The sequence below is a fragment of the Zophobas morio genome, unplaced genomic scaffold, assembly GCF_036711695.1.
Source record: "Zophobas morio isolate AGI-343-1 ecotype UQ-CSIRO unplaced genomic scaffold, CSIRO_AGI_Zmor_V1 ptg000029l, whole genome shotgun sequence".
Taxonomy (NCBI): domain Eukaryota; kingdom Metazoa; phylum Arthropoda; class Insecta; order Coleoptera; family Tenebrionidae; genus Zophobas; species Zophobas morio.
This window is the reverse complement of record NW_026972134.1, coordinates 3,015,863-3,036,471: the sequence shown is the minus strand read 5'-3', so window position 1 is coordinate 3,036,471 and position 20,609 is coordinate 3,015,863. Positions and strand designations below refer to the sequence as shown.

At 39.4% G+C, this 20,609-nt stretch overlaps 1 long non-coding RNA gene and 1 pseudogene across 1 annotated transcript in view; one reads left to right on the top strand and one right to left on the bottom strand.

Moving 5' to 3' along the window:
- Positions 1-20,609, top strand: part of LOC135137485 (uncharacterized) — a 131,020-nt gene that overhangs the window by 20,787 nt on the left and 89,624 nt on the right. The window lies entirely within an intron of this gene.
- Positions 596-20,227, bottom strand: LOC135137704 (uncharacterized; annotated as a pseudogene).

The window sequence follows — 20,609 nt, the reverse complement described above, 5'->3', positions numbered from 1 at the left end:
ATTGAGAATGGGTTTGAATTTGAGCTGAAGGATTGACTTTGTTGCGCTCGGCGCAATGAATAATAAAAATATTGCCGGTCTGGTCATACTACGTTTATTGTACGAGCAAAATGAGGTACCTACTTGTTGTTGCTTCGGCGTTTATTTGTATTCTATCGTCTATTTACAAAATACTTAAAACTAACCCGGCACTCGGCCGTCCGAAGGTGGTGGGGTGCACATCCCCAATAGTTACTGCTGCGGAGACGCAACAGACTTAATTGTTTATTCTCTTCTATAAAAGGCTCAGTGTGATGTAGCTTAAAAAAATTTCTTCCGACATAAAAAAATCGTTACCTAAAAGATACCAAGATACAAGGAACTTGGAAAGAATCAGGCACTACATAGAATATATGTCCTATTGGTCTCATTGGTTTGTTCGGATCTGAATCGATTCCCTTTAAAGTTACTGGATCATCAGTATTGCACCAAACATCATCCCTAAGTTTAGATAATTTTACTAATGAAATATCAGCAGCAGAATCTATGAGAAATTTGTAATTATTGTTTAGTAATTGGTTAGACTTCAAATAAACATAAGAAGTTGAAAAAAGATTTAAGGTTGAGGTTCGGCCTGAAGATGGGTGTGTTTCAGGGCGGCCGTTTGAGTCCCTGAAATACCTGTTAAGTTTAAAGAATCATTTTTAAATTGCTCTTATTTTGATTATTGTTAGTGAAATTTTGATTTCTTTGATTATTATATTGTCTCTTTCTACATTCGTGAATTAAATGACCTGGTTTTTTGCAGTAATTACAAAATTTAGATCCAGGAGGAGGAGGGTTATGTTTTTGCTGATAAGAAAAATGGTTCAAACTCGATTGTTTGGAAGTGTTTTTATGAATATGATGGATGTTTCGATCATAATTTGTTAAATCATGTCCCGTTTTCCGACAATTTATTGTATGAATTACTTGCAAAGTTATTAGATTGAAATTTCCGGATTTCGTTTTGAGATTTCAGTTCTTGCTCTGCCGACACAGCCAAAGTTATTGACTGCTTCTTTAAAACATTCTGGTTTTTGACATTTGACTAACAATTGCAGATTCTTGTTCAATCCGCTTAAAACTACGTTTAAAACTTGATCTTTTAAGAGTTGCACGTTGGCTTGTCGGTTAAATTTGAATCTAGGCAGCTTATTAATTTTACATAAAATTTTCTACTCTAGTAGAGAATTCGGAAGATAATTCATTTGTTGTGGGCCGGAGCGGAATAAAACTATTGGCTTGAAAAACTACTAAATTTTAATGGTGCTCGACGAAAATACAATATTGGACTGTCCTTTCTGATGGGAATCAGCCGTTTTTAAATATGTTGATAATGGAGAACTGTTTACAGTTCTCTTGGAAAATGCAATTAAGTATTAATATTTACAAAAGAGTGTACATTCCGATAATTTCGGCTGTAGGCATATTAATATTATTTATAAAGGAAATTATGCTAATACATAATATAACAATACATACAAATACGAGTATTAGTCACGTTGGTATACGTAACACATGATTTTCTTGAGGACACGAGTTTAGTTTGAGTTGCCACTGTCCCATTGTCCTTTTATCTCTGTATAGATCAATTAAATAAGATTTTAAATCTTTCCAATTAGTAAATTCACGATTTCGTGTTAGGGCTCTGGCATTTCCAATCAATTTAATTTTGATTAATTTAAATAATTTATAGTGATACTCGTTCTGAATTAGTTCCATGGCTTGATCGGAGTAATCTATGAATTCGTAAAGTTAATCAGATGAACCGTCGAATTTACAAATCATACATATCGCGAAGAGTTTCTGGATTGCGAGGAGTTTCGTTACTCTCTAAGTTGATTTCCGGCGTGTTGTGATTTGCAGTTTTCGACCGTGTTTCGACCATGAGTAGTAAGAAAAGAAAAACAGCAGTATGTTGGCGTACTAGTATCCTATAATATAACTAAACACCACACAATTTGTTTTTGGAATCATCTTTTTTTTTCGTTATCCCACCGCTGCCACCAGTTCTTGTAATGGCTTGGTATGGGATTGATAACTAGACGTTACACTAACTGTAGATTATTTATTACTTTGGGTCTTTATAACAACACGGTGAGAATGACTACATCATTACAATGCACTTATTGTTATTGTTGGTTTTACATTTTTATGGTTCCTTTTTATACTTTTTTGAAAATGCGTTTTTAATGGTAAAAGTATGTACGTCACTGAACAGAAGGTCACATTAATTGACTTTCACACTAAGTGGATCTTAATAGCTCTAGATAGGTACATTACAAACGTATACAAAATGCAATGACTCTTTGTAACTTTGTAAATGTTGAAAATTTAGTCATCAGCGGCCATTCCCAAAGCGAGTCGATCAGTTACACAAGTACCGACACGAACAACAGACGATCGCATGTTGATGTTTATCGTCGTTGGAGGCGCTACTCCAAATTTTTCAAAACTACGTTGACATTTTCAATATTTCACAGGTGCGTACCTTTTTAGGAGCCAAGCCTGTTAACGGATTCTTCCAGTTTATTTAACTTTCTTCGTTCAAAGTACAATATTACGTATCTGATTATAACGAAAGAGAAAAAGCATGAATTTTTTGTATGTTTACATTTGTGTTGACGTTTGCGATGCGATATCGACAGTGAGGTGGGAGATTAAAGAGAAGGCATGACCACTTCTAAACAGGTAAAGCTTGCGCGCAACTTGGATCGACGAGGAGCACCGATATTTTCTATCTCAACAAGTTTTCGTCGACTAAAATGGTCGTGAATGTACTACGGTCCAATCAGCAATGTGCGCGGGTCATTTAAAATTGAATCAGAAATATATATAATTGATTAAAACATCTGAATTTGTAATCGGTGACAGTTTTTATGTTCGAATAATAATAATAATTAGTGAATAATGTAACAATTAAATTGCAAAATTTTATAGGTGTTGTTTCAAGTTCATTAACACTGTTTTCATATATATGATAAAAAGCAGACTTATCATAAGACTTGTCGAATACTTACATATATATTTTATTTATTTTATAAATTGCGTGATTTTTAGTTATTTCTGCCCCAGTTTTTTTTTTCTTTGCTGCAATGTTTATCACTTCAATGTTCAGACATTTCTGGTGCACATGAAGCTCAAACGTTATTCTACTTTTCTAATTTTTCTCCATTCTGAGACTGTAATGCCTACACCATAACCTGTTGCTATCGGATAATCCGGAGTAATAGGATAGAAAAAAACAAATAAAATTTTAAAATTCATATGTACAATAATATTTATTTCTACACTTACACAATACTTATATTTACTACTCATTTGAAAATAGAACTAATTTATTTAGTTTCTGCCGAATACCACTTTTTTTTTCTTGAGTGCGCGTAATGTGATGCAATCTCACATTTAAAAAAATTGTATAATGTAATTAATCAATAAATTTTTGTGATTATCCACACTGTTTTGGTCTAAAATATGTTGATCCAATTCTGCGAAAAGAGTACAATCTTTTAAACTATTGTTTACATTAATAGTTAGTATCAATAAAATACGTGGGTGAAAAATATTTACAGCCTGTCTTATATGTTTTTCTGCCGTCTGACTTATTTTAAATACGGATTTAGATGGCTTAATTAAACCGCCCCTATTTTTTAAATTTATTAAATGATTATTTGTGTATTTTGTTTCCAACGCTTGGAAACATACGTCACAAATAATTTTCGTTTTAATTTTTTTCACAACAAATCCAGCTATATATTCCACCACGTCGTCAACATAGATGGTGGAGGAATATATGCTATGAATGTAGTCATGATCGATGGGCTGGCAAATAACTGGGCCGTCAACTATCCCACCAGATGTGCTGGGATTTGCATTTTGAATGGAAACGGCTGTAGTACTGTATAAAACAGATATATTTCCGTTTGGTGACGCAGAAATTTGGTTTTGTTTCAGCAGTCTTTTATATGCGGCTTGGAGCTGTACGCAGTTCGGGTTGTTGTTAAAACCGCCCCTGCTTGTAATGCACCCAAAAAACATTTCCAAGTGATCTTGCGACAATTTATATGTCAATAAAAATGTAATTATATTCTTTCCGGAAAGAAATTTAAATATTTTAATAGAATTTTCTAAACCTACAACCATTCCTATAAAACCTGTTTGTCGTTGTGATTTCACTACTTGTTTTCCATCTGCCATTTTTAACTCTGAAATATACTTCTTTATCTTTTCCGTGCGTTCTTCATAATAATTAACTGTTCGGTCACAAATCGGTTTTTGATTAATTTGGTTACTGAACTTGCTGCGGATATTTAATATATCAAAAGCCATATTGAAAATTTCGCAGAATTCAGCTGTGGCACCTGCACCTCTAAATTCAACAAAATTATGCTCGCAATATCTTAAAGCCTTTGCCACACTATCGCTCAAAACTTGGACTGCCAAACGCACATTCATTATATTATTTTTAAATTCAATATGACGTTTAGTCAACCTTGTAGCCAGTTTCAAACTTTCAGCACATTCCCATTCAAATAGCTGTTTAATGAAAGCCCAGTTTATTTTTTCATTTTCCCCATTAATCAAAAATGGTGACTCTGCCAGAGTGTTCCTGATCAGTTTCATCATGTGACAAATATCCAAAATTAAATACACTGGATCATTTGATACTGGATGCTTAATACAAGCATTCAAACTAAAAAAACTGAATGATGCCCCTAACAGTGTGCACATTGTTTTATTGGTACTTGCCCCATCAAAAGTAATGGCACAAATTGTCACTCCTGTTTGATGTACTATCGTTAAACATTTTATAAGAATGTTTTTACGTTCACGGCCCGCTAAATTTGAAATGAAGAAATAGGCAATAGGTAATTTCCATCTCTTGTTAAGCCCAACAGCATAAAAACCAGAGCATTTTTTGCCCGTGGCATTTCTTCACTGTTATTCGGTACATTGTTGTCAGTGCCTGAATTGACAAAACCAACATATGTTTTGCCTATCCAAATTAAATACTTGCTCCCTTAGAGACATTTCATCCACAGAAAGACTACAGGCCACTACATCTTTTTTGCCATTTCCTTCAAGGTATGGAAAGCTTCTTTGGTAAAACCGGGAGGCCCATCTACAGTTAAATACCAACGAGACAGTGTTCTAGGGTGCGGTAACACATTTTTCCCAAAAATTTTTCTTACATAATAGTAACCTCTAGTGGAATAATACTGCAATGTCAGAGCAAATCTCTTCAATTCTCGGTTGAAAGGTACTCTTTTTCCTTTGAGTTTTCTTCTGACTAGTTCGCCAAAGGTATCTGTTTCTAATCCCTAATATAACATAAAAAAAGTAGTGCTCATACAATTAAAATGATTGATAGTTTATAAACAAGGAATACAAGACAGTAAGTTCTTTGAAATAGAAATTCATGAACTAACAATCAAATGTAATGTAATCTCCCATTTTGTTTTTTTTTTTTTTTGGTGGAGGGGAAATGTCTACGCAGACCACCGTAATGGTTCTTGGCCTCTTCTGCGGCCTACGGTGGTACTGGGGGAATGGTTACCGCCCTAAAACCCCTCCTTCTTCTGCTCGGGTACCAGGACATTGTCCCTTACACCCACAACGCGCATCCCGGTAGACACAGCGGGGGCTGCGCTACCGAGCTCGGTTGAGCTATTGATTGCCTAGGAGTTGGCCCCCATCGTCGGCTCTTCCTCGCGGTCCTGCGGCCGGTGGAGAGATCTGAAACAGAAAAAATGCGCTATGCGCTGGCGTTAGATGTGCAACACCTTGGAGGCGATGCGGTCGGGAAGTTGGGAAGGCCGGGAAAGGCCGGTCGGTGGAGGCGGCAGGTGGTGTTACTTGCCGATTCGGTCTTCAAGCACCGCCCGTAATCTCCCACCTCACTGGATATCGATATCGCATGAAGCCGTTGCGTAGTGCGCCCTCTGTGTTGAACCTGCGTGCGACATCTTCTTGAGCTTATTTGAAATCAGAAGTATACATTGAGTGGGAGGGACGAATCTGCGATGTACGAAGAGTATAGACGAGTCAGTGGCGGACCATTAGTTGTTGTTATTGGAGTTTGTTAAGTCTGTTAACTCATTACCAAGTGATATTGTCAGGAACGAAATTAAACAGTGCATATTATTTTACAGTGGTAATAAAATATTCCATGTTCAATTTTGTACCGCATTTAAATTTTTGACAGCTACAGTACGTTTTTTCCATACGGTGACATTTGTAATATGTAAATTGTTGTAGCGAAAATGTTAAAAGAGTAAACTTGTTTTTTATTAATAACACTACATTAATTAATGAAAATCTGAATCATAAACTGCAGAACAACCTAAATCATAGCCGTCATCACTTTCTGATTTATCAGAAGATGTATTTACAATAGCATTTAAATTGCGACGAAATTCCGGATGAGAGGGACGGACGGTCCGGTGACGGTCCGGAATCTCGCCGATAACGTATGGGGTGGCGGCGTACTTGGGTGCCAAGCTTTGGGTCGACTAGTATCGCTGATATCAGAAACACGTCTGGTCGACCAAGCTTATGCGGCTACCTTCACGCCGCCGGGGGTGGCGCCTTCGGTCAGGAGCGGCGGTCGCTCGGGCGCCAGCTCCCTCTCCGGGGGAGGGAGCGCCGGGGTGCTCTAAAGCCGGAGACACGGAATTCAGGTGATGAGCCGCCGCGAAAACTCGAGAATACGAAATAAAACGGCGAGGATGTGTTATAACAAAAATAGGGTTTATTCCCTGCCACCAGCTACACGGTCTAAGATAATAAATCTTACGGCTAAATAACTTAAATAGCTAACAAAACGGTTTTACAACAAATTAAATTAAATGTCCGGCACGGTCGTTCCTCCTGGGCGGCGACTTCCTTCAGGCCGGGCTCCTCTTGGCTCTGGGGGCGGCGACCTTGAACCTGGAAATCGCGCGAAGACGATACGGCGACCCGGGAGGGGAGCGCGGTGACGATAACGACGCGTGCACGACGGTGTCGACTTTCGACGGTGACAAAAAAAACGCGGTGACGGTGACACGGTCTTTCGCTCGGGGGCGGCGATTCCAAAACCGGTACAAAACAGGCAGGCGACCCAAAAAGGTACTTACGGAGGTCGGAGGGTCGAACTGCACACTTCTACCACACTTCTCAAAACTAAAAAACAGCAGCCACAAACTTCCGCACTCTCTGGAGTTTCAGGCAAGAGTCCTCTACTTCCGCCGCGGCGGCGCGGCGATCGCCAATTTACCCCCGGCTTTCGCGGTACGCGTCACGGTTTCCGGCCCGCGAAAATTCGCTTCGTTACAAAATTATTGTCATCGAAATTGTCGTCTATTATGTTTTTTTTTATAAATTACTCCTTTTCCTCTTTTTTATACATATTCACGGTTTTGGCGTAATTTCCTTAAATCTATTATTAAAAATAGGTAGATATTACTAATAATTGCACATCATATAACTTACTTGTTTCAGCCAGTTTCTTAACTTTGGACATTTTGAATGTGACGCGACTTTGGACCACATATTTTTTCACCAAAACCCATATCTTTTCGATTGGGTTAAGTTCCGGGTGGTACGCTGGTAACCGCAACACAGTGTGACTATAGTCTTCCAGTATCTGATCCACCCTAAATTTTGAATTCCTATTTTTATTTCATTTTACAACAGTATGTAATTCTGGTTTGGTCATTGCAGTATCGTACTCTATGTTTTTTGACCTAAACCACTGTTGCATTTCGGCCTTTTTAGTGCCGCTAGTGGCCCCCTTCTCAATTTTAACCGTATGGTATGACGCGTTGTCCCAACACAAATACACAATTCGGGGGCAAATTTGGCAGACACATTGTTGTTAACCATATATACTATATCCGCGGCATTATCACTCGAACGAACATGATTCCAGTCATCTCGAGTACTGTAACCTTGTATTTTAGCAACGCGATTATCCACATACTGTTTCCAATGATGTGGAGCTTCTGCCAACCATGCTAAAACTATAGGGCAAGTCCGAGGTAATTAGCCATAGTTTTTTTAGGATTTTTTCTAATAGGATCAACTTTAAAAATAATAAAATTTAAAAATCACGGCTGGTTATCTCTTCCAGAGCGTCCAAGAGACATGGCCAGTATTTTATGTCTACTCTTTCTCTCTCTTAACCTTCCAATTTTTGACTTTCAGCTCTTTTTTTTCTTTGCATTCTGAACACATGTCATCAAATTCAGTGCAATGTTCATGCAGCCAAACTTGATACATGTTACACTGAAACCAGTCTTTAATAAGATGTGTTTCGGAATAATTATCTCCACAGCCTACGCAGTTACATTCTTCATTTCCTTCACCATCTTCATCTGATGAGTTCGTCAACGTTGCTACCATCAGAGGTCCTTCTTAAGGCTTTTATCTTTCTTGTTTTGTGTTGTTATGTTGTTATAGCTCTTGGAGTACTTTATAACTATGTACTCGTCTATGTATTGTACTAACTATGTATTCGTCCGCAAAGACATAAAAAGCCAAGGAATCCAAGAAAAAATTAAAAATTTACATATATTTCTGAAGGATTAAAAACAACAAACAACACGCTATACATCGCGATAAGTTAGGAATGTTGACTGGAGGGCCACAACATTAGTTTGGTAGCAGTTTCAGGCCTACGATAGCAGCCTTCTGTCTCAAATACCGATTGGTATATTCCCGAAGGGGAAGGGTGTAATTTAGTAGCATCCCTTTAAATACTTTTTCGGTATGGCTGCAAAAATACCCATGTAAAAACTGCCCAGTCATTTTTTTAAATACGAAAATGAAAAAAAAAAGTCCTCATACATGTTCTGAGGGGACGTGTGCTAGTATCGTATCATTTTTTCTAATTTATATCTCGCAAAGTTTGTTAAGAGAATTTGGCTCCTTGCAGTTTACTTCTTTTTTATCGTTCTGTCCTGTCTTTGTTTATCTCCGTCGGGATTTCTATAAGATTACAGTAGTATTATCATTTTACTACTCACCACGACCTTGTCTGGAGATCGTTCTTACAGCTAGGGTTAACAAGGTATACCTATCCAGATGGGTCCAGGTATAATTAAAGGTGAATTGACAGATGTTTTTTATACGGAGTGACTATTAGTACACACAGTACATACGAACTACAGCGCTATTCATACACACATATACGCTCACACATGAATGATTCTAAGAATGGGATTTTAACCACGAAGACAAAATTATTATTATGAAAGAATGAAATTGTTGACGCGACATCAAAGATTAAATGAGAGTGTTCCTCCTCATCGGATGTTGTTGGAACTTCTAAGCCGGCTGGTACGTTTTTTTGACTCGATTTTAATTGAGCGACAGTCTCTGTGGGTGATAATATGAAAGGGTGTAGACAGACTACCACGGCGAGCGTCAAGAATTGATTGCAAAAGCGTTAGAACATCGAAACTGTATTGACTCTAAGAATTTACCGGTAACTTATAGAGTTTCGTTAACTAATGCTGACATACCCTCGACTTGAAAAATAAATTGTGGAAGGGACGATTTATCACCGTCAAAAGGTGGTATCAAGTGAATATAAGCAATGATATCTTTGTTTTCCTTGACCGTTGTAAATGGTAGAGATAAAAATAAAAAGGGATTTCGATTTGTACAAGTTTGTCATAATATAAAAGTAAAATTGTAAATACCACAAAAATGCGTACGAAAATTTGGTACTCAACTCAACATTTCTTCTATGGTCGCTGTTGTAAAACTTAGTAGCACTGTGTGACCAGAATGTTGTGGTGTTTTTTTTTTTAAGTAATACTCAAGGCAACTTCTCAGATGCGTATTAGAGAGAGATGAAGAGAGCACAAAACATTTCATGCCAATGGTATGTGTTTATATAAACTCGGACGCTTGATGATAATGAAAATGACCTATGGGGGGTGGATGATAACGGGATAATTCTTAAGACGAACAGTTTACATTCATGGCAGATTTTTACAAGTGCTGCACAACTTTTATTTTTTGTTGTTATTGGCAGCTGGTCCCAGGTTAATAAAATTGAGACTTAAAATTAAATTTGGACCTTGTGGCAGGCCTTGTCTTTTTCAACAATCGCCTGTTGGGTTACAAAATGAGTTAGAAACGACATATAATGAACAACTTTTTATAATAACATAGTCGAAGTATAGTTATCCTCTTACTAATTTATAGCTAGAGATCGCTAGATCCAAGTGACAAAGAAGAAATAGTCCATCTAATGCAAATGAAAGCCAATTCGAAAGATGTACAAAACTATATTATGTAAAAAACAAACAAAAACGTAATCCTGAAAGACATTAGAAATAAACCTACGGTAATAGCAGTCTTCACTTTTATTTTTAATTCAAAATAAAATTCTTCAAAAAACTGAACATTAAAACAAAACAATTGAACTTTATAAGAACAAATAAAAAAAATTTAATTATTAAAACATTTTCAAGTGTTCAGTACACGTACTAAAGATTCTCGTTTTCACCGCAAACGGTACCTTTCAGCATTCGCTTTATACTAACGCATTTCTGATTACACCGGGACAGTCATGACGCTCAAGAAATAGTACTGTTTCTACTCGAGGTCTTGTTGCAAATTTTGCAGTGCCAGTTCTTAGTTTTCTTCGCAATTATGAAAAAAGGAGTAGAGCGAAACAACCGGGAGCGGAAAAATCTTCCTGAACTAAAGATATATTCGCTTCATTTTCAAACATTTCTGATTTGACTAATTTTGTTGCTTTTAATTGAAATTGAAACAAGAGTTCTTCATTCACGTTGTTTTTGGACGATGGAGCAGTAGTTCTTTTTGGCAGAGGACACTCGTTCGTTCTTTAAAAAGAGGAACTAGGTAAAATATCATATTTTTCATTTTGATTTTACGAGATGGTACTACTAGTAGATTTTTGTGTATTCAGTTCATTGTTAGCAAATAATTTTTCAGTTGTTAGTTGAATAATATTACCTACGCCATCATATAGGTGTCTAACAGTCTTTATTTTTATTCTTTATTCATTTGTGTTTGTTGCAGTTTCTTGGTGTTCATCATGTATTACTGCACTTTTCATATTGGTTTCGCGTATTTTCTATTAATTTTTTACTGTTATTGTTTACTTCTTCTACTGCATTATTTTGATTGTCATCAAAGTCTTCATAGTAAATAAATTTGCTCCTCCATATTATTTTGACTACTGGAATAACCCGCATCATGCATTTTGTTTTGTTTAGTGACTGCATTTTCATACGAACTTGCCACTCCACATATAAGTACTGTTACGTCACCCTTTGTGCCGACCGACCTATGCTCTGGTGGAGATGGGGTATACAAAAATATGACGGTAACTTTCATACATCTAATGTGACCGGAAGTACAAATGGACACGACACAGCGCCCTTCTAATCACAGATTACCAGAATACACTCTTACACATCTAATATAACATAAATACAGATGGTCGCAACACAGCGCCCTTCTCGACACAGATTACCACAGTACGGTGTTTTATTTCCTCCCTCCTTTTCTTTTGTATGCAAGTCCTGCGGGTGGATTCGTGGGGGGGGGATCTGGCGGCTCCTCTCGTCTACGATACATTGTATAAATTTCACAAATTCGGAGTGAAGCTCCGGGTGTACGACTCACCCAGTAGATTATAGTACTACCACACTGAAATTTCCTCCCTCTTAACCTAACTTAACCAAGTAAAAGATGAAACATTCGAGGCCGTTCCGGAAGTTCCTCCAAGTGCGCGCTAGTCGCTAGGGCGGCAACTTCTCGATCCGTCAGAGGCTCGATCCGTCAACGACTTCCTCGCATATAGATGGTAACGACGCGTCGTGGTCGGTCGCTGACGTGGATGATCTCCCCTCGAGGAATCGAGACAGCCTCCAATCTCCACGCAGACCTGCTTCACACCCAGATTCTCCACCAGCCGACACCCCTCCTGCCTCACCAACCTCTACTAAACAAAATATCACGAACTGATCCAGACCACACCCAGACATCGTGCTTCCCCTCAACGCCCTTCAGCGCGTCCTCGCACCCGCTCTTTCAACCACTCACACCACAACTAAACCGGACCATGCACCTCCCTGGGTCCCCCTCTGGATCACTCCGGCCCTCGCCAAATGCAGGGTCTTGCGGCCTCTTAGGACCTCACCGTCGGTAACCTCGTTGGAAAGAACACCGGAGTTTATCTGACCTTTTATTACGCTCCTGTCTCCTTCCACCAATTGTCAAACTCAAAACCATCAGTCTAGATTCACTCTCGGTTCTCTCTCAACAAAAAAAGTCTATCGGCAGGACACAACGCCCCGCTACGTCTCCATCCGATAACTGTACAACAAATTAAGAATTTATCGAGGTCTGTCGATATTCCGCTTTCACCTTAGCTGGTGACCATGTTGGTCGCTGCTGAACAACTTATCCGCCAAAATCGCGACTGGCTCACCCATTCCTACGTCTGTACCACTCTCTCTCTCTACAGGTCCCCGACGTCTGCCCTCATGAACCGTAGTCATTCACACACCCCTTTCTGCGCTTTGTCTCTCGCCCTCCTAACCCGAACAACAATCCGCTTTCGCGTAACGGCATCACGCCTCCCGTCCAGGCCAGCGAGCAAGCGGGAGCTGCACGTCCGGACAGCCTCCTTCCTTTTACGTCATTTCCGAGTTGTCATCGCCGAGTCGTCATTTCCACGTGTCAAATCCGAGTAATCAATTCCGAGTCCTCATTTCCGAGGGAGTCGTTCGACGGACTTTTACCGTCGCCAGTACCCGGCCTTGGAGTAGTCTTTCGCCCCGCCCAAGAGAGCACCAACTCGCCTCCGAGTACTCTACTCTCTCAACTCACTGAGATCGGCCGATGCCCTACCTTCCTAACCCGACTGATTAATCCGCTTTCGCGTAACGGCATCACACCTTCCGTCCAGGTTAGTGATTCCTCCAGAGCTCCACGTCTCGGCCCTTCCTCAATCACGTCGCCTACGCCTGGTCGTTAGCCCCCTTCACGAGCGCTTAAACCCCCAACTGCGCTAGTCGTTCGACGGACTTTTACCGTCGCCAGTACCCGGCCTTGGAGTAGTCTTTCGCCCCGCCCAAGAGAGCACCAACTCGTGGTAATCACTCGGATATTTCTTCAAACCGCGCCACGAAGAAACTAACCCTCTCAGAAGACCCCTGCTTACACTCCCTCAGAGTTTCCAACACCCCCTCTTCGTAATCATCCGGCAGGAACTCCTGCTTTAACCGCTCCTTCAATTCCCGCCAACTACTCACACTGTCCCTCACGCACTGTCGATACCATGTCAGAGCCGGCGGCTCCAGCAATTGAGCAAACCCCCTCCGCATTCTCTCCTCATCGATCCCGTTCATCGATCGACCCTCCTCCACTCGTTTGAGGAATTTTAAAACCGCCACGGGTTCGGTTTCCTTCCCTGAGAAGGTGACTCCCCACTTGGAGATCGGTATTGCGTCCGGGTTTTCTCCCACCGCTCGTGCTCTCTCCCCGCTATCGCTTGACTCTGGCCGTTGAACTCCCTGTACCGCACCCAACCGTAACCGTTCCCGGTACCACCGCTTGCTCTCCCTTAATCGTAGCTGCAACTCTGCCCTGTCACCTTGTTGTCCCTCCGTTAGGGCCGAAATCCGGTGAACCCGGCCGGATAAGTGCCACAAAAGCGCCTCGACACGGTTAATCAAGTCGTTCGTTAACCTGGCTTCCCGGAGTAATTGCCTCAGTCGGTGCTCCTTGAAGCTACACGTCTGCAACTCTCTACCACATTCACGCTGCCCACATTCCTCCAACTCTACCCCTTGTCTCTCAACAATCATCCGCTCCCTCAGGAACTCACACAACTCGTCCGTCGAGTCTAGATCGCTCGCTATTGCCCCCCTGAGCTGTAGCTCATAAATGATCTCGTCCCTCTCCAGGTATTCCACCATTACGCTATCGTTATCCATCTTACCAACAAAACAATTTTACCAACCTCAGCCAAGTTTTCTCCTCTCCTCTTTTTTTTTCTTTTCTTCCTCTTCTCTCTCCCCGATAGTCGCCCTGGTTCCTCAATCTATTACGTCGCTCCTACCTCTCAGGTCCCTCCAGCTCCCGCCTCGTCTTCACCGCTAGAGATCGATCCTCACATTCCAGATTTCCCCTCCATACTATAACCACAAGTAAATCACTATCGAATACAACAACAGATACCCGACCCGATCTCCTCCAGCTCCACGCTAGGTCGGATTTTCCTAAATCCCGGTTGAGCCCCCAAAATGTTACGGCACCCTTTGTGTCGACCGACCTATGCTCTGCTGGAGATGGGGTATACAAAAATATGACGGTAACTTTCATACATCTAATGTGACCGGAAGTACAAATGGACGCGACACAGCGCCCTTCTAATCACAGGTTACCAGAATACACTCTTACACATCTAATATAACATAAATACAGATGGTCGCAACACAGCGCCCTTCTCGACACAGATTACCACAGTACGGTGTTTTATTTCCTCCCTCCTATTTTTCATTACCAGACTCGAATATAACAAGTCTAGAACATAATTTTGTAACTTTTGCGTATTTTTTGTTGGTCTGCAGGTGTTCGAGATACGAAATCCAATAATGTTACTTTAAGTTTTGAAGTTTAGTAATGGTTTAATTCGTGTAGGGACAGGAAACTCCGTCAGACCAAAAAATATATCTGCTGTTTTGATGGTGTGTTTCAGTGAATGGCTTCAAGCGTTGCTCTTTACGTTGCGTTGAATAAATTTCTGCGTTTAGGGCACAATTTGCTCCTAGCGAACTGAAATCCCAACCGACACACACAATATTTTTGTCTTGTACATAATAAGGTTTACTTGAAAACGTTCTGTCGTTTTGTAAAGAAAAATAGCATTTATCATCATAAATGATCTTTTTTGCCACTGAGTTTGATACCACCAGAAACTAAGGCATTTAGTTTGGCTCTTTGTCGTCTTGTTGTTCAAGTGTCGATTTTGGTGCATCTGTTTTGTTATAACGCTTAATTCTCTGTGACACATGATATTTCTTTACCAACTTCGATGCAGTCGTCCCATTTTTTTTGAAAGTTTAATAACAGTCTTGCAAATTTCCCCTTCTGTTAATTTTCTTCTTGTTTTTCCAGACCCTTATTTCCTCTCTATTCCACCACCTCCAGCCAGCGTTTCCCAAAGTCGATACACAGTGGTTTTCCCAATTCCCTAACTTTTTAATTCCTTAGCCGCCAGATATGAAGTAATCTTTGGTTGCCCGTCGTACATGTAGTAATTTTCTTTTTTCAAGTTCTTTTAGCGGGGCCATAGTTGACATTGACAGTTTTACTTAAAAAACATTAATAATTAAATCATAATTAAATTAAATTATCATCTTAACCAAAACCTTATATATTATGCAACTTGATTATTTTGACAAAAACCGTAGAAATTAATTATAGACCCGATTTTAAGTTCGCATACCTTATAGTTATTAAGGTATTTAGGGCGTTATGAAATAAATAACGTACGAGGTCGACAGTGTACTCGCGAGGGCGTCCCGCGTTTAACGTGCAAAACTATTTTTGCACGTTAAACGCATATCACAGACAGTACATTTTATTTTAATTTTTAATTGAAATCTTAAAATGTCATCACATAAACAAAGATATTATAGCTAACCTAATCTAATTAGCTTCTATAGTCGTATGGTAGAGTATCAAATCTGCCCTGTATGCGGCGTCTTTTGATGTAACTCATACCATAAGTTTTATGCGCAGTTTGGCTAGGTGCATTATTATTGTACACCGAGCAGACATTATGAAACCTATTTTGCTCAAATTAACGTTGCATGCAAATTTAAAAACGATCATCTTCATGTTTTCTATTATTACGTCCTGTTGATTGTCACACACCTACCCGCGATGTGGAAGGCGTGACTGGTACTTCAAAATCTGATGCGTCCAGCTGGCCACGTTCTAAGCTTCCTCAATTTCTGTTTCTGGACTGAGCATCGTGGCCATGGTCGACCACACTGAGTCGTTCGCTGAAGTTGAGGCCATCGAAAATGATCGGCTGTCCCTTTGTTTCATATTGGACAACGGCTTTCTTGGTTTGATGGGTATCTCGACAATCAATTCGTCTGCTGCATACTATTAAGACGTTGCATTTAGAACAAGACACCCTGGTCAATGTATGTATGTGCCCTATCCACATAGCACCCTTGTAGTTCTTTGCGCAAAAATAGCAAAGAAATTTTTTTCGCAAGTCGTTCCTCGACGGGGTTTTCCGTCTAATGAAAAATAATATAAGACATTGATATAGAAAAAGAAAAAAACTTTTAAGAAATGAGAATAAATTACATTCTTAACAACTTACTATGGGCCATCTCGTTCACACGAATAAAACAGACTACGTCTAGATGAAGATAAACGTTAAAACAAGAACGTACGCATTTCGTAAAGCATAAAGTAAAACTAATTTTTCAGAGGGATGACTGGGGGTAACGACAGGTACAGTCGATGCCTTTAATAATGACCGCCTCCCGTGGCCATGGTGCTAGCTATGGACTGCCGAAAGTACCCGAGCCCGTAGAGAAAGCTGAATTTTGATAAATGCAGGTCTGTGTTTGCAGTTGTAAACCAACTTGTCTTTCTCAAACCGCTCGGATACTTTCGGCAGTCCATTGCTAGGACCGGGAGGCGGTCATTATTAATGGCCTCGACTGTACCACCCTTAAAATTTTAGGGTAAGTTAAACTTTCTTAGTGAGCAACATCGGGGTGCCACTCTGCTAATACCTTGTCGTAATAATCACACAGAGTATGTTAAGCCCTCTAGAGTCTTGCAGAGAAAATTACCTATGTATTTAAAGAAGTACATGATTTAAAGTTAAGATAATCTTTCTGTCTACGCTAATGAAGAACTAAAACAGGTATGACTTCGTGTTGTTATATTCATATAAAAAGCACTTACTATGTTTTTTATCCAGTAAATTTACTAAAAGCAATAATTTCAGATACCATTTTTTAAAATTGTTATTTGTGCAGGAAAATGACAACAGAAGCATAAAAGACGTTTTGACAGAAAAATCGTTTTGTTTAATAAACATGTGTTTCAACTTTGATTTATAAAGATGCGTTTCAACGACAGAAATATGTGTGCTAAAAATAATCTTTCGTATTTAACCATACTTATTTATACAAAATAATACATATACATTTTAATTTTATATACTTAGTATTTCAAATTAGGAAACTGCACAAGAATCCCTGTACGCCGGCGGTGTTTTAGGGATGGCATCTTCAATTATTTACTCTATTTCAATCTGTCGAGCTAAAAATATCGGGGAAGATTTTTTTTTATTTTTCCGCTAAACCAAAATCTTGATCACTTATTAAAACTTTGTGGTCAATTTCTTCTACTGAAAAGAAATCTGATGGTACAATGTAATTGCATAACAAGGTTATTTTAATGTTCCTGTTTTGTCTTCCACATAGATCTGAATACATGTAGCTTTTATACAATTTCCGAAAAGTCACAACGTTGAGGTGTTGTAACCAAACGATTGCTAAAAGTTCCTTTTCGGTCGTACTATAATTCAAGTCAGCCTTGTTAAGTGATCGCGATGCGTACGCCACTGGTTGATTGCCCGTTTTGGTTTGTTGTGACAGAATGCCAGTACCGCTTGCAAAACAATCCTAAATTTCTTTTCTCCCGAGGAATCTGGTTTTTTCGCCTCTAAGAGAAGTGGGGAATTCCAGAGGCTATGGACTTCAGAGTTCTATGAGACCTTGATCCAGCAGACTTTGCACTTGTTTATTAATTTCGATCTTTTGCGCTTCTGGAAGTCGATACAGTCTTATCTTAATGGGCTGCTGCGTTTTTGACGTTGGAATTGCGTGACCAATGGGCTATACGCGCGGACGTCTTCGTTTTTATTTTGCTTACAAGAATTTAACTGAAGCTGCAAAAATAAGATTCTTTTCTTACCCCCAAAACTTTCTTCTAACATGAATTTTAATTCCTCCCATTTAGATATTTCCCTATATTTAACAACATCAAGGGCTCTACCGATTAATTTCGTAGTAACATCTTCTAGAAAAATAGATATTACGTAAGGTTTAACGCGATTTAAAGCGAATTCGCACTTGTTCAGGACAGAGTACAGATGCGATGGTTGTCCATCGTATTCGGCAACGAGACGCAGGGCGTTGGCAAAAGAAAGTTCGGCCTCGCTCATGGTTGATAGATTTTTGTTTGAAGAATTTCTCAAGTTTGTCTAAACTGCGGTTAAAATGTGTGAAGTGTTTGCAAGCAATGATCGACTTAAAGTGCAGGCAAGAGTCCTATCTTCATGTTCTGGAGTTGACCTGGGTGTTTGCCTTTTTCTCTCGAGAAAAAGATGACGAGTGCTTCTGTCGAAGTGTTTTTCCAAAAAATTTTGGAATCGATCTTTAATCGGATCCCACCGCTGCCACCATAAATGTTATTCCTCGGCACAACTTGTTACACTTTTTCGAAATGAAACGCAGCACAAATACTATTGACAGGTTTTATTAAACTGAAGACAATTAGGATGTTTTACATAGTGTAGTCGATAGCGGAATCACTTTAGAATCACAATAACTTTCCGCAACAAGACTTGACTATATTCTTAATGAATTAATGATTACTCCTTTATATATCAAAATTATAACAAAGAAACTAGATGGTTCAATTTAAATCGAAAACAAGAAGTATTAAAATCCACCCAGAATCTGATCAGGTGAACTTACTATACTGTCAGATAGAGGGTAGTATTTTATTTCAACTGGCGAAGCAGTCTATTGACTGTTCCGCTGACACATTTTAAAAGGACAGAATTTAATATTTTGTTTCTTAACATACATACTAATAATAACAATAGTAAATGAACCTAAATGTAACAATTAAAATCATTAATTTGATTATTATTACAACGGTATATGTCACGGTATTGTTACCGGTCCCGGTCGGCGGCAACATCACGGAGAACACTTGGGGGTCGAGCCGTGAAAACGGCTGGTCCGAGAGGTTGCGAAATATGATGGTCGCGGTTCCGTGAAATAACACAACGGTTTTTTGCGGAAAAGGGGTTCCCTCGACCTCGGTGGAGTCACCGGCAGCGCCAGTAAGTACTGCTGGATGCTCCTGCCCTGGTCTGCTTCTCGGTTCCGACTACCGCGAGTCTCAGCTTTAGCGTTCTTTTACCTGTGCGGTCGGGTAACGCCTTCCACGGTCGTTACTCGCGTTTCTCAGCGCCCGGTTGGTCGCCGCACGTAGAAGAGCTGAATCCAAGCCGCCGATTGGCTGGTATGACTACAACCGCAACTTCTTTCGCGTTTTATTCCTCCGGTAACAGTATTTGATACATTTGGTATTAGAGAACTAGTTTCAATTAACTTATCAGCTTTTTGCATGAGTAAATTTAATTTATGGCTGACCAGATTTAAACTTTCTTTCTTCTATGCAGTTAAACTTATTTGTGTTTGAGGAAACGTTTCAGCTAGCTTTGTATTACAAAAGGTAATATTTTGGAGTTCTAAGCTGGTATTATAGGTGTGTGTGGACTTTCTGTATTACTCTTTGCTGAAATTATATTGGTATGGGATGTCTATAATTTACAATTTTGTGATAATGTAAGAATTTCTGTATTTTCTAATGTAACAATTTTGGGTGTCATGTTAAGACAGTCAATCGTTGCTCCACTATTTGGCGGTACCACATAGACCCAACTGTTAGCAGTTGCTAATTTATGCCATACTTCTAAATATGTTGTTATTACGCGTATACATCACATGTTACAGGTATTTGGTTCAAATGTTTAAATAGCTATCCTTGCATTTAACGAAACGTCCTCATTAAATCTTTGTTTACAAGAGTTTAATTCTAGTTGCCGTTGCGCCTGTGTTCTCCTATCAGCAACAATTTCTACTAAATGGTCTTTTAATGAATTTCAAGTTCTCAATTGCCTACTTTGCGTTAATTGTCTCGCTTTGCCTGTTAATTTAGTTTTAATTATCGAGAATAAAATTGCTTTTTTATTGTAGGGCCTATCACAATTAACAATAAATTCATACAGTAAGGACCGAGTACCGTTAAACTTAATTAACATACTTTCCGCAATTTCTAATGGGAGAGCCATTATTGGGTTCGAACGAGAACTTTCTTCACTTGTTCTTAATGAGGTGAAGGGAACAAGACGCCTAAAACTTATACATTTGATGATATTTTGACGAGTACAAGGAAAATACCGAACACCTATAAGAAGAGAAAGACAATCGTGTTTAATGAAAAAACATATAAAATTACGAGTACATTACAACACGTGCAACTATTTTCTTTTCTGCATCCAATCCAAGCACAGGAGGTTGCCCAATTCGCCTCTTTATCAAGTTGTTTGATTTTACATAAGTTCGTAATTTTTTTTCTGAGATGTTAGCTTTCGCTGCCCCTCGTATCGACGCCCCGTTAACCACTGATCGGGTCGCATTTCGTAGGTCTGTCTCCGACCATTTGGCTCGAATTTCTTTCGATTTATATTGACTAAGCATATCTGAAAAACGCGC